A 23,923-nucleotide genomic window follows, 5' to 3' on the forward strand; every position below is an offset into this window, starting at 1 on the left:
ACGTCATAAAATTTGCATATTTGTTATCGCTCTGGTCATCAATATGTGTCATCGTGTTTATTTATGCTCACATGTAAGCATTGTCATACATACACTATCCATATGTGTCCTTGTATTTATCTATACATATATGTAGGCATTGCCATACATGTACAGGTGCTATGAATGTAATACTCATAAGCACGTATTTACACATAAAATCTCAGGCACTTGCTGGCGTGTTCATGGAAACACACACGCACACACACACACAAACACACAAACACACACACACATACACGCACAGACACATACATACACACACACACACACACACACACATACACACACACACACACACACACACACACACACACACACACACACACCCACAGACACATACATACACACACACACACACACACACACACACACACACACACACACACACACACACACACACACACACATACACGCACAGACACATACATACACACACACACACACACACACACACACACACACACACACACACACCACCACCACCAAGAGTCATGACGTGCTATCCTGGGATTGGACCTGCGTGGGTTCGAATCCTGGGCATGTCGATTGACGAACACTCAGCCTGGCGTGTTCTTAGAAACACACACACACACACACACACACACACACACACATGGTGACAGATTCCGTTGAAACCATCAGAGAAGAATGGAAAAAGTTTTGTTCGTTTTATATTGGAAAGTTTCACCATGTGCGAGCTGCCACGTTGGTTATTTTACCAACTTTTTTCTTTGGCAAAACTCCCTTTCAACCCACGTCTTTCATAAAGGTCCCCCTGAAACACTCTGATTCGCTAACTCCGTGTATGAGAATACGTTAAACATAAACTGCATTGTTGTTAAAGAGACAAAGCGCACGAAGAAAAAGCTGAAGGAGCGGAAAGGGAAATAGTTAATAAAGGAAGGAGCTGGGTAGACGATGATAATGACATATTACGAGAACTGTAAGGGAAGCAGCAATATACTTTAGGAAGAACTGTATTTGAAATGAACGGAAAAATCCAACAAAGCACAGTGATATCTTGCGTTCTTTGATGAAACTATCTTCTGCTCTATCAAACGCCAGGAAGTCAATAAAGACGACTTCAGCCGTGACCCCACTTCTCCTCTGACCTCTCTGTGGAAGATGTCTCCACTCGTACCTCCTGTGACAGAGTTAACAGAATTCTAAATCTTAAAGTACCTCCTGTACCAAACTAATAGTGTTAGCTCGTAGTGGTAGCTCATGTAACAGATTTAATAGAATGTTAAATTTTAAAGTGTATCCAGTAACCGACATAATGGTGTTAGATCTTAATGGTAACTCAGGTAACAGTTAATAGAATGTTAGGTATAAAGTTTAGAAATACTGAATCTATAGCATACCAAAGGGTCGAGGATTATATTACACCATCAACCTATACGATAAAATCCTTTGTATTTTTGATTTGGACGTAAATGATAACGCTAAAACAATCTTTGTGAAGCCAGTGAAACCAAGATGATGGGTAATAAAGTGACTGTACGTGAGGACTTGACCTTTCTAAACAATTTACCCAGAGGGCGCCTCGCTCCTGGGTTCCGGCTGGAGTGTGTTTCGTAAGACCGTTCCAGTCATGGTCTCAATACACTAATTCAAGGACAATGGTAAAAAAAAAAAATTACGGATGCTTCCTCGTTCGTTGCGTGCACACGAGATGTTAAGTCCTTTGTCCACATCGCCTGTATCACATATATTGTACCATCTGAATATCTATGAATAATCATTTCTTTATTCATATTCTCCTGCTGTTGAAGGACGACTTCCCATGACCAAAGACCAAGGTTAGAGGATGGATTGATGTAATGTTTCCTGTATGTTAACCACATATCCTGTTTGCGTTGCATTTAGCACACTAAACACCTCTGACTACCATATTGTGTCAATATATATATATATATATATATATATATATATATATATATATACATACATATATATATATATATATATATATATATATATATATATATATATATATATATATATATATATATATATATATATATATATACATACATATATATATATATATATATATATATATATATATATATATATATATATATATATATATATATATATATATATATATATATCTATATAAATCAACCATCAGGATAGGAGAAAAAGAATATTTCCCACGTATTCCCTGAGTATCGTAGAAAGCGACTAAAAGCGGAGGGAACGGGGGACTGGAAATCCTCTTCTCTCGTTTTCTTAATATTTCCAAAAGAAGGAACACAGAAAGGGGCCAGGTGAGGATATTCCCTCAAAGATCCAGTCCTCTGTTCCTAACGCTACATCTCTAATGCGGAAAATGGCGAATAGTATGAAAGAAAAAAAGAAAAGATATATGTGTATATATATTTTTTTTTTTTTTTATACTTTGTCGCTGTCTCCCGCGTTTGCGAGGTAGCGCAAGGAAACAGACGAAAGAAATGGCCCCCCCCCCCATACACATGTACATACACACGTCCACACACGCAAATATACATACCTACACAGCTTTCCATGGTTTACCCAAGACGCTTCACATGCCTTGCTTCAATCCACTGACAGCACGTCAACCCCTGTATACCACATGACTCCAATTCACTCTATTTCTTGCCCTCCTTTCACCCTCCTGCATGTTCAGGCCCCGATCACACAAAATCTTTTTCACTCCATCTTTCCACCTCCAATTTGGTCTCCCTCTTCTCCTCGTTCCCTCCACCTCCGACACATATATCCTCTTGGTCAATCTCTCCTCACTCATTCTCTCCATGTGCCCAAACCATTTCAAAACACCCTCTTCTGCTCTCTCAACCACGCTCTTTTTATTTCCACACATCTCTCTTACCCTTACGTTACTTACTCGATCAAACCACCTCACACCACACATTGTCCTCAAACATCTCATTTCCAGCACATCCATCCTCCTGCGCACATCTCTATCCATAGCCCACGCCTCGCAACCATACAACATTGTTGGAACCACTATTCCCTCAAACATACCCATTTTTGCTTTCCGAGATAATGTTCTCGACTTCCACACATTTTTCAAGGCTCCCAAAATTTTCGCCCCCTCCCCCACCCTATGATCCACTTCCGCTTCCATGGTTCCATCCGCTGACAGATCCACTCCCAGATATCTAAAACACTTCACTTCCTCCAGTTTTTCTCCATTCAAACTCACCTCCCAATTGACTTGACCCTCACCCCTACTGTACCTAATAACCTTGCTCTTATTCACATTTACTCTCAACTTTCTTCTTCCACACACTTTACCAAACTCAGTCACCAGCTTCTGCAGTTTCTCACATGAATCAGCCACCAGCGCTGTATCATCAGCGAACAACAACTGACTCACTTCCCAAGCTCTCTCATCCCCAACAGACTTCATACTTGCCCCTCTTTCCAGGACTCTTGCATTTACCTCCCTTACAACCCCATCCATAAACAAATTAAACAACCATGGAGACATCACACACCCCTGGCGCAAACCTACATTCACTGAGAACCAATCACTTTCCTCTCTTCCTACACGTACACATGCCTTACATCCTCGATAAAAACTTTTCACTGCTTCTAACAACTTGCCTCCCACACCATATATTCTTAATACCTTCCACAGAGCATCTCTATCAACTCTATCATATGCCTTCTCCAGATCCATAAATGCTACATACAAATCCATTTGCTTTTCTAAGTATTTCTCACATACATTCTTCAAAGCAAACACCTGATCCACACATCCTCTACCACTTCTAAAACCGCACTGCTCTTCCCCAATCTGATGCTCTGTACATGTATATATATATATATATATATATATATATATATATATATATATATATATATATATATATATATATATATATATATATATATATATGTATATATATATATATATATATATATATATATATATATATATATATATATATATATATATATATACATATATATATATATATATATATATATATATATATATATATATATATATATATATATATATATATATATATATATATACATATATATATTTACCTCTTTCCAGAACATAAGACAAGGGAGCAAATGGGAACTTCAGTGAAGGGCGCAAATGGGGAGGTGATAACAAGAAGTGGTGATGTGAGAATGAGATGGAGTGAGTATTTTGAAGGTTTGTTGAATGTGTTTGATGATAGAGTGGCTGATATAGGGTGTTTTGGTCGAGTTGGTGTACAAAGTGAGAGGGTTAGGTAAATGATTTGGCAAACAGAGAAGAGGTAGTAAAAGCTTTGCGGAAGATGAAAGCCGGCAAGGCAGCAGGTTTGGATGGTATTGCAGTGGAATTTATTAAAAAAGGGGGTGACTGTATTATTGACTGGTTGGTAAGGTTATTTAATGTATGTATGACTCATGGTGAGGTGCCTGAGGATTGGCGGAATGCTTGCATAGAGCCATTGTACAAAGGCAATGGGGATAAGAGTGAGTGCTCAAATTACAGAGGTATAAGTTTGTTGAGTATTCCTGGTAAATTATATGGGAGGGTATTGGTTGAGAGGGTGAGGGCATGTACGGAGCATCAGATTGGGGAAGAGCAGTGTGGTTTCAGAAGTGGTAGAGGATGTGTGGATCAGGTGTTTGCTTTGAAGAATGTATGTGAGAAATACTTAGAAAGGCAAATGGATTTGTATGTAGCGTTCATGGATCTGGAGAAGGCATATGATAGAGTTGATAGAGATGCTCTGTGGAAGGTATTAAGAATATATGGTGTGGGAGGCAAGTTGTTAGAAGCAGTGAAAAGTTTTTATCGATGATGTAAGGCATGTGTACGTTTAGGAAGAGAGGAAAGTTATTGTTTCTCAGTGAATGTAGGTTTGCGGAAGGGGTGCGTGATGTCTCCATGGTTGTTTAATTTGTTTATGGATGGGGTTGTTAGGGAGGTGAATGCAAGAGTTTTGGAAAGAGGGGCAAGTATGAAGTCTTTTGTGGATGAGAGAGCTTGGGAAGTGAGTCAGTTGTTGTTCGCTGATGATACAGCGCTGGTGGCTGATTCATGTGAGAGTTTGCAGAAGCTGGTGACTGAGTTTGGTAAAGTGTGTGATAGAAGAAAGTTAAGAGTAAAAGTGAATAAGAGCAAGGTTATTAGGTACAGTAGGGTTGAGGGTCAAGTCAATTGGGAGGTAAGTTTGAATGGAGAAAAACTGGAGGAAGTAAAGTGTTTTAGATATCTGGGAGTGGATCTGGCAGCAGATGGAACCATGGAAGCGGAAGTGAACCATAGGGTGGGGGAGGGGGCGAAAATCCTGGGAGCCTTGAAGAATGTGTGGAAGTCGAGAATATTATCTCGGAAAGCAAAAATGGGTATGTTTGAAGGAATAGTGGTTCCAACAATGTTGTATGGTTGCGAGGCGTGGGCTATGGATAGAGTTGTGAGCAGGAGGGTGGATGTGCTGGAAATGAGATGTTTGAGGACAATGTGTGGTGTGAGGTGGTTTGATCGAGTAAGTAATGTAAGGGTAAGAGAGATGTGTGGAAATAAAAAGAGCGTGGTTGAGAGAACAGAAGAGGGTGTTTTGAAATGGTTTGGGCACATGGAGAGAATGAGTGAGGAAAGATTGACAAAGAGGATATATGTGTCGGAGGTGAAAGGAACGAGGAGAAGTGGGAGATCAAATTGGAGGTGGAAAGATGGAGTGAAAAAGATTTTGAGTGATCGGGGCCTGAACATGCAGGAGGGTGAAAGGAGGGCAAGGAATAGAGTGAATTGGATCGATGTGGTATACCGGGGTTGACGTGCTGTCAGTGGATTGAATCAGGGCATGTGAAGCGTCTTGGGTAAACCATGGAAAGTTGTGTGGGGCCTGGATGTGGAAAGGGAGCTGTGGTTTCGGGCATTATTGCGTTACAGCTGGAGACTGAGTGTGAACGAATGGGGCCATTGTTGTCTTTTCCTAGTGCTACCTCGCACACATGAGGGGGGGAGGAGGAAGGTATTCCATGTGTGGCGAGGGGGCGATGGGAATGAATAGGGGCAGGCAGTGTGAATTGTGTGCATGGGTATATATGTATGTGTCTGTGTGTGTATATATATGTGTACATTGAGATGTATAGGTATGTATATTTGCGTGTGTGGGCGTGTGTGTGTGTACATTGTGTATGGGGGTGGGTTGTGCCATTTCTTTCGTCTGTTTCCTTGCGCTACCTCGCAAACGCGGGAGACAGCGACAAAGCAAAATAAATAGATATAATATATATATATATATATATATATATATATATATATATATATATATATATATATATATATATATATATTTTTTTTTTTTTTTTTTTTTTTTTGCTTTGTCGCTGTCTCCCGCGTCTGCGAGGTAGCGCAAGGAAACAGACGAAAGAAATGGCCCAACCCACCCCCATACACATGTATATACACACGTCCACACACGCAAATATACATACCTACACAGCTTTCCATGGTTTACCCCAGACGCCTCCCATGCCCCGATTCAATCCACTGACAGCACGTCAACCCCGGTATACCACATCGCTCCAATTCACTCTATTCCTTGCCCTCCTTTCACCCTCCTGCATGTTCAGGCCCCGATCACACAAAATCTTTTTCACTCCATCTTTCCACCTCCAATTTGGTCTCCCTCTTCTCCTCGTTCCCTCCACCTCCGACACATATATCCTCTTTGTCAATCTTTCCTCACTCATTCTCTCCATGTGCCCAAACCATTTCAAAACACCCTCTTCTGCTCTCTCAACCACACTCTTTTTATTTCCACACATCTCTCTTACCCTTACGTTACTCACTCGATCAAACCACCTCACACCACACATTGTCCTCAAACATCTCATTTCCAGCACATCCATCCTCCTGCGCACAACTCTATCCATAGCCCACGCCTCGCAACCATACAACATTATTGGAACCACTATTCCTTCAAACATACACATTTTTGCTTTCCGAGATAATGTTCTCGACTTCCACACATTCTTCAAGGCTCCCAGAATTTTCGCCCCCTCCCCCACCCTATGATCCACTTCCGCTTCCATGGTTCCATCCGCTGCCAGATCCACTCCCAGATATCTAAAACACTTCACTTCCTTCAGTTTTTCTCCATTCAAACTCACCTCCCAATTGACTTGACCCTCAACCCTACTGTACCTAATTATATTTATATATTATATATATATATATATACGTTTATGGATATTTGTTTATGGAGGGGTTGTTAGGGAGATGAATGCAAGAGTTCTGGAAAGAGAGGCAAGTTTGCAGTCTGTTGTGGATCAGAGAGCTTGGGAAGTGAGTCAGTTGTTGTTCGCTGATGATACGGCGCTGGTGGCTGATTCATGTGAGAAACTGCAGAAGCTGGTGACTGAGTTTGGTAAAGTGTGTGAAAGAAGAAAGTTAAGAGTAAATGTGAATAAGAGCAAGGTTATTAGGTACAGTAGGATTGAGGGTCAAGTCAATTGGACAGTAAGTTTGAATGGAGAAAAACTGGAGGAAGTAAAATGTTTTAGATTTCTGGGAGTGGATCTGGTAGCGGATGGAACCTTGGAAGAGGAATTAAAGCAAAAATGTGTATGTTTGAAGGAATAGTGGTTCCAAAAATGTTGTATGGTTGCGTGGCGTGGGCTATGGATAGAGGTGTGCACAGGATAGTGGATGTGCTGGAAATGAGATGTTTGAGGGCAATATGTGGTGTGAGGTAGTTTGATCGAGTAAGTAATGTAAGGGTAAGACAGATGTGTGGAATTAAAAAGAGTGTGGTTAAGAGAGCAGAAGAGGGTGTTTTGAAATGGTTTGGGCACATGGAGAGAATGAGTGGAGAAAGATTGACCAAGAGGATATATGTGTTGGAGGTGGAGGGAACGAGGAGAAGTGAGAGACCAAATTGGAGGTGGAAAGATGGAGCGGAAAAGATTTTGAGTGATCAGGGCCTGAACATGCAGGAGGGTGAACGGCGGGCAAGGAATAGAGTGAATTGGATCGATGTGGTATACCGGGGTCAACGTGCTGTCAATGGATTGAATCAGGGCATGTGAAGTGTCTCGGGTAAACCATGGAAAGTTCTGTGGGGCCTTAATGTGGAAAGGGAGCTGTGGTTTCTGTGCATTATTACATGACAGCTAGAGACTGACTGTGAACGAATAGGGCCTTTGTTGTCTTTTCCTAGCGCTACCTCGCACACATGAGGGGGGAGGGGGATATTATTCCATGTGTGGCGAGGTGGCGATGGGAATAAATAAAGGTAGACAGTATGAATTATGTACATGTGTATATATGTATATGTCTGTGTGTGTATATATATGCGTACATTGAGATGTATAGGTATGTATATTTCCGTGTGTGGACGTGTGTATATCTACAGGTGTATGGGGGTGGGTTGGGCCATTTCTTTCGTCTGTTTCCTTGCGCTACCTCGCAAACGCGGAAGACAGCGACAAAGCAAAATAAATATAAATAAATAGATAAATATATATATATATATATATATATATATATATATATATATATATATATATATATATATATATATATATATATTATTGTTATTATTTATTTATTTATTATATTTTGTCGCTGTCTCCCGCGTTAGCGAGGTAGCGCAAGGAAACAGACGAAAGAAAAGCCCAACCCACCCACATAGACATGTATCTACATACACGTCCACGCACGCACATATACATACCTATACATCACAACGTATACATACATATACACACACAGACATATACATATAGGCACATGTATATAATTCATGCTGCCTGCCCTTACTCATTCCCGTCGCCACCCTGCCACATAAATGACAAACCTCCCCCCCACCCCCCACCCCCCCACCCCCATGTGAGCGAAAGGCCATATTCGTTCACAGTCAGTCTCTAGCTGTCATGTATAATGCACGGAAACCATAGCTGTCTTTCCACATCCACGCCCCGCAAAACTCTCCATGGTTTACCCCAGACGCTTCACATGCCCTGGTTTAATCCATTGCAGCACGTCGACCTAGGTATACCACATCGTCCAATTCACTCTATTCCTTGCACGCCTTTCACCCTCCTGCATGTTCAGGCCCCGATCACACAAAATCTTTTTCGCTCCATCTTTCCACCTCCAATTTGGTCTCCCACATCCCCTCGTTCCCTCCACCTCCGACACATATATACACTTTGTCAATCTTTCCTCACTCATTCTCTCCATGTGACCAAACCATTTCAAAACACCCTCTTCTGCTCTCTCAACCAAACTCTTTTCATTATCACACATTTCTCTTACCCTTTCATTACTTACTCGATCAAACCACCTCACACCACATATTGTCCTCAAACATCTCATTTCCAGCACATCCACCCTCCTCCACACAACTCTATCAATAGCCCACGCCTCGCAACCATATAACATTGTTGAAACAACTATTCCTACAAACATACCCATTTTATGCTTTCCAAGATAATGTTCTCGACGTCCACTCATTTTTCAACGCTCCCAAAACATCCTTCTTTTCTGAAAACCTCTATAAATCTTAATATATATATATATATATATATATATATATATATAAATGCAAGAGTCCTGGAAAGAGGGGCAAGTATGAAGTCTGTTGGGGATGAGAGAGCTTGGGAAGTGAGTCAGTTGTTGTTCGCTGATGATACAGCGCTGGTGGCTGACTCATGTGAGAAACTGCAGAAGCTGGTGACTGAGTTTGGTAAAGTGTGTGGAAGAAGAAAGTTAAGAGTAAATGTGAATAAGAGCAAGGTTATTAGGTACAGTAGGGTTGAGGGTCAAGTCAATTGGGAGGTGAGTTTGAATGGAGAAAAACTGGAGGAAGTGAAGTGTTTTAGATATCTGGGAGTGGATCTGTCAGCGCATGGAACCATGGAAGCGGAAGTGGATCATAGGGTGAGGGAGGGGGCGAAAATTTTGGGAGCCTTGAAAAATGTGTGGAAGTCGAGAACATTATCTCGGAAAGCAAAAATGGGTATGTTTGAAGGAATAGTGGTTCCAACAATGCTGTATGGTTGCGAGGCGTGGGCTATGGATAGAGTTGTGCGCAGGAGGATGGATGTGCTGGAAATGAGATGTTTGAGGACAATGTGTGGTGTGAGGTGGTTTGATCGAGTAAGTAACGTAAGGGTAAGAGAGATGTGTGGAAATAAAAAGAGCGTGGTTGAGAGAGCAGAAGAGGGTGTTTTGAAATGGTTTGGGCACATGGAGAGAATGAGTGAGGAAAGATTGACCAAGAGGATATACGTGTCGGAGGTGGAGGGAACGAGGAGAAGAGGGAGACCAAATTGGAGGTGGAAAGATGGAGTGAAAAAGATTTTGTGTGATCGGGGCCTGAACATGCAGGAGGGTGAAAGGAGGGCAAGGAATAGAGTGAATTGGAGCGATGTGGTATACAGGGGTTGACGTGCTGTCAGTGGATTGAATCAAGGCATGTGAAGCGTCTGGGGTAAACCATGGAAAGCTGTGTAGGTATGTATATTTGCGTGTGTGGACGTGTGTATGTACATGTGTATGGGGGGGGGGTTGGGCCATTTCTTTCGTCTGTTTCCTTGCGCTACCTCGCAAATGCGGGAGACAGCGACAAAGTATAAAAAAAAAAAAAAAATATATATATATATATATATATATATATATATATATATATATATATATATATATATATATATATATATATATATATTATCATTATTATTGTTATTGTACTTTGTCGCTGTCTTCCACGTTAGCGAGGTAGCGCAAGGAAACAGACGAAAGAATGGCCCAACCCACCCACGTACACATGTATATACATACACGTCCACACACGCACATATACATACCTATCCATCTCAACGTATACATATATATACACACAGAGACATATACACATATACACATGTACATAATTTATACTGTCTGCCCTTGTTCATTCCCGTCGCCTCCCCGTCACACATAAAATGACAACCCCCTCCCCCTGCATGTGCGCGAGGTAGCGCGTGGAAAAGACAACAAAGGCCACATTCGTTCACACTCAGTCTCTAGCTGTCATATAATGATGCACCGAAATCACAGCTCTCTTTCTACAACCAGGCCCCACAAAACTTTTCATGGTTTACCCTAGACGCTTCACATGCCCTGGTTCAATCCATTGACAGCACGTCGACCCCCGGATGTCTTTCCATGTGTGGCGGTATGGCGATGAGAATGAATGAAGGCAGCAAGTATGAATGATATACATGTGTATATATGTATATGTCTGTGTATATGTATGTATGTATACGTTGAAATGTATAGTTATGTATATGTGCGTGTGTGGGCATGTATTTACATACATGTGTATGTGGGTGGGTTGGGTCATTCTTTCCTTTGTTTCCTTGCGCTACCTCGCTAACGCGGGACAAAGCGACAAAATTTATTAAGTTCGTATATATATATATATATATATGTATATATATATATGTATATATATATATATATATATATATATATATATATATATATATATATATATATATATTCATTATACTTTGTCGCTGTGTCCTGCGTTAACAAGGTAGCGCAAGGAAACAAAGGAAAGAATGGCCCAACCCACCCATATACACATGTATATACATAAAAGCCCACACACGCACATATACATACCTATACATTTCAACATACACATACATATACATACACAGACAAATACATATATATACATGCACATATTCATGTATCCATTCTCGCCGCCACCCTGCCACACAGGAAATGACACCCCCTCCCCCTGCGTGCGCGAGAGTTAGCGCTAGGAAAGCACAACAAAGGCCTCAATCGTCCACCCTCAGACTCTATCTGTCATGTATAATGCACCGAACCCACAGCTCCCTTTCCACATCCAGGCCCAAAAAACTTTCCATGGTTTACCCTAGACGCTTCACATGCCATGGTTCAATCTATTGACAGCACGTTGATCCCCGTACACCACATCGTTCCAATCCACTCTATTCCATGCACGCCTTTCATCCTTCTATATGTTCAGGCCCCAATTGCTGAAAATCTTTTTCACTACATCCTTCCACCTCCAATTTGGTCTCTCACTTCTCGTTCCCTCCACCTCAGAAAGGTATATCCTCTTTTTTAATCTTTCCTCACTCATTTTCTTCATTTGACCAAACCATTTCAATACACCCTCTTCAGCTTTCTTAACCACACTCTTTTTATTACCACATTCCTCTCTTACCCTTTCATTACTTACTCTGTCAAACCATCTCACACCACATATTCTCCTCAAACATTCCATTTCCAACACATCCACCCTCCGCACAACCCTATTTATCGCCCATGCCTCCCAACCATATAACATTGCTGGGATCACTAATCCTTCAAATATAACCCATTTTTGCTTTCCGAGATAATGTTCTCGCCTTCCACACATTCTTCAACGCTACCAGAACCTTTGCCCCCTCCCTCACCCTGTGACTCACTTTCGTTTCCATGATTCCATCCGCTGCCAAATCCACTTCCAGATATCTAAAACACTTCTCTTCCTTTAGTTTTTCTCCATTCAAACTTATCTCCCAATTAACTTGTCCCTCAACTCTACTGACCCTAATAACCTTGCTCTCATTCACATTTACTCTCAGCTTTCTTCTTTCACACACTTTACCAAACTCAGTCACCACCTTCTGCAGTTTTTCACCCGAATCAGCCACCAGCGCTGTATCATCAGCGAACAACAACTGACTCACTTCTCTAGCCCTCTCATCCCCAACAGACTGCATACTTGCCCCTCTCTCCAAAACTCTTCCATTCACCTCCCTAACAACCCGATCCATAAACAAATTAAACAACCATGTAGACATCACGCACCCTTGCCACAAACCGACATTCACTGGGAACCAATCACTTTCCTCTCTTCCTACACGTACACATGCCTTACATCCTCGATAAAAGCTTTCCACTGTTTCAGCAACTTACCTTCTACGCCAGATACTCTTAATACCTTGAACTCTATCATATGCCTTCTCCAGATCCATAAATGCTATATATGAATCCATCTGCTTTTCTAAGTATTTTTCACATACATTCGTCAAAGGAAACACCTGATCCACATATCCTCTCCCACTTCTGAAACCACACTGCTCCTCCCCAGTCTAATGCTCTGTACATGCCTTGTCCCTCTCAATCAATACTCTCCCATATAATTTCCCAGAGATACTCAACAAACTTATATCTTTTTAATATGAACACTCACTTTTATCCCTTTGCCTTTTTACAATGGGACTATACATGCATTCCGCCAACCCTCAGGCACTTCACCATGAACCATACATATATTGAATATCCTCACTAACCAGTCAACAACAAATCCCCCTTTTTTAATAAATTCCACAGCATTGTGCACAACTATCATGAAATAGAAGTGAGATAATAGAAAACAACGAGAAAAAATCCATTCCACACTGCTACAAAAATCAAAAGATCAATGTTCCAGTGAAGGAGAAACAGAAATTCTTTTACAGTAGTCTGTCGCAACAGGCAAGAGGATAGATATGTGACGCACACCGAAAAGGAATTCAAGTGTTTTAACCATCATGCAGTGAACGTGACGTTCTTTAGTAAGAATGAAGAGAGAAGAGTCACAGGTGTTTTAGAGCCAATAATCAGTTGTATAGCACGCACTTTACCATTGCTCTCCACCCAACACTGGACCCTCGCTAGAGAATATTGATTGAGAAATGGGAGAGACATACAAGTGGTAATGAGAGTGTGGTACAATCTACACTCCATCACATACATCATCAAACTGCTGCCCAAACAAAAGTGAAAGGATCATAACGAGCATGAATAGAACTCGTAAAAGAATGCAATATCGCATTTTCGTACCACACACACACACACACACACACACACACACACACACACACACACACACACACACACACACACACACACACACACACACACACAAACCCACACACACACACACAAACCCACACACACATACACACACACACACATACACACACACACACACACACACAGACACACACACACATACACACACACACACACACACACACACACACACACACACACACACACACACATACACACACCAATATCATGCTCCCGTAAACAATAAAGTAAACGATGGTACAAAAAATGAAGGCAGGGTGCCAGTTGCACCCGATCAAAATAACATGGAATATCAAATTCTCGTCCGAGGCTCACACCTTACTCGTAATTTCCCAAGCAGACGCGGAGGAAATGAATGAAACTTGAGCACCACTGGGACACTGTGATGCTAAAAAACGTGTCCAATGAATACATTAGCATTTACTGTCCTCAGCGAAAGCGAAGCGACGAAATATAAAACAGGGGTGTTAACTGAGCCGTGTAAAATCCAGAATATCAATTTCTTATCAAAGGTCGGGCCCACATGGGTTCGAATCGTGGGATTCAGCAGTCCGCTTACACCTAACCAAGGTGTTCATCCTCCTCTTGGGTCTGGTCGATAAATGGGTACTTGCCTTAGACTAGGTTATATACATACATACATACATATATATATATATATATATATATATATATATATATATATATATATATATATATATATATATATATATATATATATATATATCTTTTTTTCTTTTTTTTAAACTATTTGCCATTTCCCGCGTTGGCGAGGTAGCGTTAAGAACAGAGGACTGGGCCTTTTTTGGAATATCCTCACCTGGCCCCCTCTGTTCCTTCTTTTGGAAAATTAAAAAAAAAAACGGGAGGGGAGGATTTCCAGCCCCCCGCTCCCTCCCCTTTTAGTCGCCTTCTACGACACGCAGGGAATACGTGGGAAGTATTCTTAATCCCCTATCCCCAGGGATAATATATATATATATATATATATATATATATATATATATATATATATATATATATATATATATATATTAGGCGTTTGCTCTGAAGAATGTATGTGAGAAATACTTAGAAAATCAAATGGATTTGTATGTAGCATTTATGGATCTGGAGAAGGCATATGATAGAGTTGATACAGATGCTCTGTGGAAGGTATTAAGAATATATGGTGTGGGGGCAAGCAGTTAGAAACAGTGAAAAGTTTTTATCGAGGATGTAAGGCATGTGTACATGTAGGAAGAGAGGAAAGTGATTGGTTCTCAGTGAATGTTGGTTTACGGCAGGGGTGTTTGATGTCTCCATGGTTGTTTAATTTGTTTAAGGATGGGGTTGTTAGGGAGGTGAATGCAAGAGTTTTGGAAAGAGGGGCAAGTATGCAGTCTGTTGTGAATGAGAGAGCTTGGAAAGTGAGTCAGTTGTTGTTCGCTGATGATACAGCGCTGGTGGCTGATTATTGTGAGAAACTGCAGAAGCTGGTGACTGAGTTTGGTAAAGTGTGTGAAAGAAGAAAGCTGAGGGTAAGTGTGGATAAGAGCAAGGTTATTAGGTGCAGTAGGGTTGAAGGACAAATCAATTGGGAGGTAAGTTTGAATGGAGAAAAGCTGGAGGAAGTGAAGTGTTTTAGATATCTGGGAGTGGATTTGGCAGCGGATGGAACCATGGAAACGGAAGTGAATCATAGGGTGGGGGAGGGGGAGAAAGTTGTGGGAGCGTTGAAGAATGTGGAAGCCGAGAACATTATCTCGGAAAGCAAAAATGGGTATGTTTGAGGGAATAGTGGTTTCAACAATGGTATATGGTTGCGAGGCGTGGGCTATGGATAGAGGTATGCGGAGGAGGGTGGATGTGCTGGAAATGAGATGTTTGAGGACAATATGTAGTGTGAGGCGGTTTGACTGAGTAAGTAATGAAAGGGCAATAGAGATGTGTGGTAATAAAAAGAATATGGTTGAGAGAGCAGAAGAGGGTGTTTTGAAGTTGTTTGGTCACATGGAGAGACTGAGTGAGGAAAGATTGACAAAGAGTATATATGTTAGAGGTGGAGGGAACGAGGAGAAGTGGATCAGATTGGAGGTGGAAAGATGGAGTGGAAAAGATTTTGAGTGTTCGGGGTCTGAACATGCAGGAGGATGTTTCAAAGGCATGCAAGGAATAGAGTGAATTGGAACGATGTGGTATACCGGGGTCGACGTGCTGTCAATGGATTAAACCAGGGCATGTGAAGCGTCTGGGGTAAACCATGGAAAGTCCTGTGGGGCCTGGATATGGAAAGGGAGCTGTGGTGTCAGTGCATTATGCATGACATCTAGAGACTGAGAGTGAACGAATGTGGACTTTGTTGTCTTTTCCTAGCGCTACCTCTGGCACATGCGGGGGAAGGGGGTTGTTATTTCATGTTTGGCCGGGTGGCGATGGGAATGAATAAAGGCAGACAGTATGAATAAAGTACATGTGTATATATGTATATTTCTGTGTGTGTGCATATATATATATATATATATATATATATATATATATATATATATATATATATATATATATATATATATATATATATATATATATATATATATATATATATATATTCCAAAAGAAGGAACAGAGAAGGGGGCCAGGTGAGGGTATTCCCTCAAAGGCCCAGTCCTGTGTTCTTGACGCTACCTCGCTATCGCGGGAAATGGCGAATAGTATGAAAAAAAAAAAAAAAAAAAAAATATATATATATATATATATATATATATATATATATATATATATATATATATATATATATATATATATATATATATATATATATATATATATATTGTTCCCTGGGGATAGGGGAGAAAGAATACTTCCCACGTATTCCCTGCATGTCGTAGAAGGCGACTAAAAGGGGAGGGAGAGGGGGGCTGGAAATCCTCCCCTCTCGTTTTTTTTTAATTTTCCAAAAGAAGGAACAGAGAATTGGGCCAGGTGAGGGTATTCCCTCAAAGGCCCACTCCTCTGTTCTTAACGCTACCTCGCTAATGCGGGAAATGGCGAATAGTTTGAAAGAAAGAAAGAAATATATATATATATATATATATATATATATATATATATATATATATATATATATATATATATATATATATATATATATATATATATATACGTTGAGATGTATAGGTATGTATATTTGTGTGTGTGGACGTGTATGTATATACATGTGTATGTGGGTGGGTTGGGCCATTCTTTCGTATGTTTCCTTGCGTTGCCTCGCTAACGTGGAAAACAGCTACAAAGCAAAATGAATATAAATAAGTAAATAGATAATAATATATATATATATATATATATATATATATATATATATATATATATATATATATATATATATATATATATATATATGTATATATATATATATATATATATATATATATATATATATATATATATATATATATATATATATAAATATATTCACATACATTCTCACCATTACCCGCGTTAGCGAGGTAGCGTTCAAGAACAGATGACAGACATAAGAGGAAATCTCCTACCTAGGACCCCATCTGTGTTCCTTCTTTTGGACTAATAAAACTGGAGGGGAGGATTATTAGTGAAAGAGAAGAGTGAGGCATTTGGACGATTTTTGCAGGGAAAAAATGCAAATGAGTGGGAGATGTATAAAAGAAAGAGGCAGGAGGTCAAGAGAAAGGTGCAAAAAGTGAAAAAGAGGGCAAATGAGAGTTGGGGTGAGAGAGTAGCATTAAATTTCATGGAGAATAAAAAGATGCTTTGGAAGGAGGCAAATAAAGTGCTAAGACAAGGGAGCAAATGGGAACTTCAGTGAAGGGGGCTAATGAGGTGATAACAAGTAGTGGTGATGTGAGAAGGAGATGGAGAGAGTATTTTGAAGGTTTGTTGAATGTGTTTGATGATAGAGTGGCAGATATAGGGTGTTTTAGTCGAGGTGGTGTGCAAAGTGAGAGGGTTAGGGAAAATGATTTGGTAAATAGAGAAGAGGAAGTAAAAGCTTTACGGAAAATGAAAGCCGGCAAGGCAGCAGGTTTGGATGGTATTGCAGTGGAATTTATTTAAAAAGGGGGTGACTGTATTGTTGACTGGTTGGTAAGGTTATTTAATGTATGTATGATTCATGGTGAGGTACCTGAGGATTGGCGGAATGCTTGCATAGTGCCATTGTACAAAGGGAAAGGGGATAAGAGTGAGTGCTCAAATTACAGAGGTATAAGTTTGTTGAGTATTCCTGGTAAATTATATGGAAGGGTATTGATTGAGAGGGTGAAGGCATGTGCAGAGCATCAGATTGGGGAAGAGCAGTGTGGTTTCAGAAGTGGTAGAGGATGTGTGGATCAGGTGTTTACTTTGAAGAATGTATGTGAGAAATACTTAGAAAAACAAATGGATTTGTATGTAGCATTTATGGATCTTGAGAAGGCATATGATAGAGTTGATAGAGATGCTCTGTGGAAGGTTTTAAGAACATATGGTGTGGGAGGCAAGTTGTTAGAAGCAGTGAAAAGTTTTTATCGAGGATGTAAGGTATGTGTACGTGTAGGAAGAGAGGAAAGTGATTGGTTCTCAGTGAATGTAGGTTTGCGGCAGGGGTGTGTGATGTCTCCATGGTTGTTTAATTTGTTTATGGATGGGGTTGTTAGGGAGGTGAATGCAAGAGTTTTGGAAAGAGGGGCAAGTATGCAGTCTGTTGTGGATGAGAGAGCTTGGGAAGTGAGTCAGTTGTTGTTCGCTGATGATACAGCGCTGGTGGCTGATTCATGTAAGAAACTGCAGAAGCTGGTGACTGAGTTTGGTAAAGTGTGTGAAAGAAGAAAGTTAAGAGTAACTGTGAATAAGAGCAAGGTTATTAGGTACAGTAGGGTTGAGGGTCAAGTCAATTGGGAGGTAAGTTTGAATGGATAAAAACTGGATGAAGTAAAGTGTTTTAGATATCTGGGAATGGATCTGGCAGCGGATGGAACCATGGAAGCGGAAGTGAATCATAGGGTGGGGAAGGGGGCGAAAATTCTGGGAGCATTGAAGAATGTGTGGAAGTCGAGAACATTATCTCGGAAAGCAAAAATGGGTATGTTTGAAGGAATAGTGGTTCCGGCAATGTTCTATGGTTGCGAGGCATGGGCTATGGATAGAGTTGTGCGCAGGAGGGTGGATGTGCTGGAAATGAGATGTTTGAGGACAATATGTGGTATGAGGTGGTTTGATCGAGTAAGTAATGTAAGGGTAAGAGAGATGTGTTGAAATAAAAAGAGTGTGTTTGAGAAAGCAGAAGAGGGTGTTTTGAAATGGTTTGGTCCATGGAGAGAATGAGTGTGGAAAGATTGACAAAAAGGATATATGTGTCAGAGGTGGAGGGAACGAGGAGGAGTGGGAGACCAAATTTTAGGTGGAAAGATGGAGTGAAAAAGATTTTGAGTGATCGGGGCCTGAACATGCAGGAGGGTGAAAGGCGTGCAAGGAATAGAGTGAATTGGAACGATGTGGTATACCGGGGTCGACGTGCTGTCAATGGATTGAACCAGGGCATGTGAAGCGTCTGGGGTAAACCATGGAAAGTTGTGTGGGGCCTGGATGTGGAAAGGGAGCTGTGGTTTCGGTGCATTATTGCATGACAGCTAGAGACTGAGTGTGAACGAATGGGGCCTTTGGTGTCTTTTCCTAGCGCTACCTCGCACACATGAGGGGGGAGGGGGTTGTTATTCCATGTGTGGCGGGGTGGCGATGGGAACAAATAAAGGCAGACAGTATGAATTATGTACATGTGTATATATGTATATGTCTGTGTGTGTATATATATGTGTACATTGAGATGTATAGGTATGTATATTTGCGTGTGTGGACGTGTATGTATATACATGTGTATGTGGGTGGGTTGGGCCATTCTTTCGTCTGTTTCCTTGCGCTACCTCGCTAACGCGGGAGACAGCGACAAAGCAAAATAAATGAATAAATAAATAAATAAATATATATATATATATATATATATATATATATATATATATATATATATATATATATATATATATATATATATATATAAAGTACATGGTACATGTATGCAATACTAAGAGACGGGCCAAAACAAGTGTAAAACTCTCTCCCAGTAACACGCAAATAGTAATAACACACACACACACACACACACACACACACACACACACACACACACACACACACGTGTGTTGGACTGGACTTATCTGAACATCTCCGGATGATGCCAAGGTTATGAGATATATATGAAAAAATAACGATGATTGCATCAGCTTACAGAGGGACCCAAAGAAGCTTCAACGTTGATTTGATAAGCATTTGATGAAACTCAGTCCGAGTAAATACAAGGTAATGCGGAAGGTATACAGTGAAGTAATGACTGGACGTGTTCGTTAGCGAGCAGGAAGTGAGCTACATGGTTCCATGTGTGGAAGAGACCTGGGGGTCAAGATTGTGGCTAACCTGTCGCTGAAGTTCTGAATCTGGCAAACTATGAAAGAGGCAGACTATATGACGGCAAGTGACTGAATTACGTTCATGTACCTGGATGAGGACATTCTTGGTATTTCAATGACGATGTATGTTAGACCAAATGGGGATTATGCCTCTCAAGGCTAGTCATTGCACTTTTAAAGAAGCATAGAGACCCAACTGAGAGGGGTCCAGAGGAGAGCAGTTGACATGGAACTTGAAGTAAGAGATATGAGATGTAACAAGAGGCAGTGTGCTACAGTTGTGTAGGAAAGACTAACATGACTGCAGCTCTCAGGTGTCCCCGTGAGATGGGTGATGTCGACATAGAGCATTTCTATCTAAGATTTAGTATCAGAAAACCAGGCGGCATAAAATGAACCAAAACATTGAGCTTAATCATTAGAAAGAACGTATTTAGTCACCTTCTTAACGTAAGAGTAGTGGATGGTTGGAATAGATCCGGTGAGAAATCTATAAATGCCGGCAGTTTGAAGATAGTTAAAAATATTGGTTATGATGATAAAGAAAGTTCCAGACATGGTCGCTACATATGTGACACTCACTCCTCGTACTGCAAAAATGGTTAATAACATCAAAAATTATCAACTAAAACCCCAGAAACAGAACAATCTTTTAAGACATCAGTTTCCAGGACAGATGAAATACGACAAGCAGCTAAGTACATTCTTAGGATAACGAACTCTTACACAAGAACACACGAGGCGGCAGAGAGGCTGGCAGTGTTGCCACACCGACACTTAGTGCTCATGGTCGGGTCAGGACGGACACACACACAGGCAGGCAGGGAGTGGTGTAGCCTCGCTTTTATATTGGATCAAAATTGTTTTGATGGTAGAGTATACGAGATGGTTACACAGTCGCCCGCTATAAAAGCTAGTGAGGGAAATTTGATCGCGAGCACTAAACCAGGAGGCTGGTGCTCTTGTGTACTTCTGGTTATAATGATTTTTCTTGTGTGTGTGTGTGGATGATCTTGTCTTGTCTACACGGGCAGCATCTGAGTGAGGTGAGCCTCAAACATTAATGATCGTCTCTGATACTTCCCTTAGTACTGCCAGCCATGCCAGCTTAAGGTGGATACCTCCACAGGGACGACGAGTCTTCACCACTCCGATGGACGATGTGCCTTGTAAAAACCACGTAGAATCTACGCGATAACCTACACACTGTTTGGACACTCGTCACCTGATGTATAAGCGAATCTCTAGGTTCATCCTTGCTTCCATCATTTGGTTGCCACAAGACACGACACCCAGCAGCTCTGGCAGACCCAGCTTTAGCACACTGTGCTTGAGCTAAGTGGCATAGACCTACCTCCCCCTTGCTTGGGTAGAGGAGAGAGAATTCTACCCATGCAGTCCCTCCATGGCGTAGAAGGTGACTAAAGGGGGGCGGGAACGGGGTACTGGAAACCTCTTCCTCTTCTTATATCATGATTTCTAAAATATGGAACAGAAGAAGAGGCAGATGGGGAGGGCTCTTCCTCCACGAAAGCTCAGGCTGGGGTCTCTTAATGTGTGCGGATGTAACTAAGATGAAAGAAAGTAGAGATAGGTATCATGTTCTTCGTTTGCCCCTGGCGCGACCTCGTAAACGTGGGAATCGACGATCAAGCACGGAGGAAAAAAAATGAATAAGAATATATATATATGTACACGTATACTATCCCTGGGGATACCGGAGAAAAATATTTCCCACGTATTCCCTGCGTGTCGTAAAAAGCGACTAAAAGGAGAGGGAGCGGGGGCTGTAAATTCCCCCATGTTTTTCACTTTACGGAAAAAGGAACAGAGAAGGGGGCCAAGTGAGGAAATTCCGTCTAAGGCTCAGTCCTCTACTCTTAACGCTACCTCGATAACGTGGGAAATGGCGAATAGGTATGATATATATATGTATATATATATATATATATATATATATATATATATATATATATATATATATATATATATATATATATATATATATAAATATATATATATATACATATATATATATATATCAATGTATCGTTAACGAGATGGCCTTGATTTAAGGCACCCAGTTGCCCGAGCAGACTCCGCCAAACAAAATGCATATTATTTACATGATGAAGACATAAAGTATGTAAGTACATTATGTCAATATTCGTTCACACTAATAACAGCGTCAGGTACCTTTCCCAAATGTTATCCCAAGGTAAAGTAAAACAAAAGTCACTAGGGCAAGTTTCACAGAAAGATACATTGGTGCCACCGTCCTTGGAGCCTCGTAACGTACAGGTTGAAGAAGTGTGACATCCTTCTCACTACCTTGGCTGTGGACCATGTGACCTCGTCCTCTAGTCGTAGCAATAACTTCAGACATTGTCACACTTTGATTACATCAGTCTCACCGCAGTGGAAACTGTTATATGCTCTTGTATAAAGTATCTACTCGAAACCGATTCACTGAAGAGGCTTTTTTATACGCTAGGGAGGAGAAAATATGTACTAACGCATACAATTTCTTTCCCTCCAAGTGTAAGTTGTACAACATAAACCAATCTGGAGCAGCATTGGATGCTCCGCTTTCCCATACGTGGCTATGTTCCACACTCTCTGTGGGGTCGTGAGTTGTGGTCCCTATTGTGTCATCTGAGCTGCAGCAGTAATTAAATGTGTGAGCGTCTGGTACTCCTGAGGGCAGAGGCAGATTGCAGTGCGTTTGTCAAGTCTTCCTCGACAAGAAGGTCCTCTTGGAGGAGAGATATATCCGACGACAGAATGTGTTACACTACCTTGTTCCCCTTCTGCAGTAGTACAGATGTCATGGAGAGGTCGTGTGACGCAGCTGGGCGCTACACAGTATCTACTTCGGGATGAAGGCGAAGACCTAGAAGCTCAGGGCCATGTCAAACTGTTTATCAGACGAGTGAGACAAGGACTGGTGAAGGAGAAGGTGGGCATTGTACTGGTGTGTCCCGGCTGGTGTATATTGTCTCCCAGAGGCGACAGACATGGACTGGATAGGCATTTTATAACGCCGTGTTTAGCAGAGTGGATAGTGGCTGCCACACACTCCATGTTATCATCAAGTTCTTCAGCCCCATCAGGGGGTTCCTGTAGGTGTTAATGAAAGTCGCTACTGGTGGAGCGTTACTAGCTAGGCAATAAGGTGTGGTTGGGAGGTTGCCGACCGACTGGGTTGTTGCTGGCTGGCTGGATGGTGTGGTGTGGCTAGCTGATTGGATGGATTGGTGTGCTAAAGGAGTGCGGTTGGATCGACGGCGAGTTGTTGTTGGCTGACTGGACGGCGAGGTGTGGATGGCTAGATGGTAAGGTACAGCTGGCTATGGGCATTTGCTAGGTGTAAAGCTGAGAGGTTGATGAAGCGGCCCTTAAATTCAGGTAGCATGAATACTGGAAAGAGCAGAAAAGAACAATGCTGAAAAGGGCCGGAAGAAAGCCTTTAATTTTTCTATACATTTAGTAAGAATAAAGTGAACATTTAGTTCAGCTTAGGTTAGGTTAGTTAAGG

The sequence above is a fragment of the Panulirus ornatus genome, chromosome 3, assembly GCF_036320965.1.
Source record: "Panulirus ornatus isolate Po-2019 chromosome 3, ASM3632096v1, whole genome shotgun sequence".
Classification (NCBI taxonomy): domain Eukaryota; kingdom Metazoa; phylum Arthropoda; class Malacostraca; order Decapoda; family Palinuridae; genus Panulirus; species Panulirus ornatus.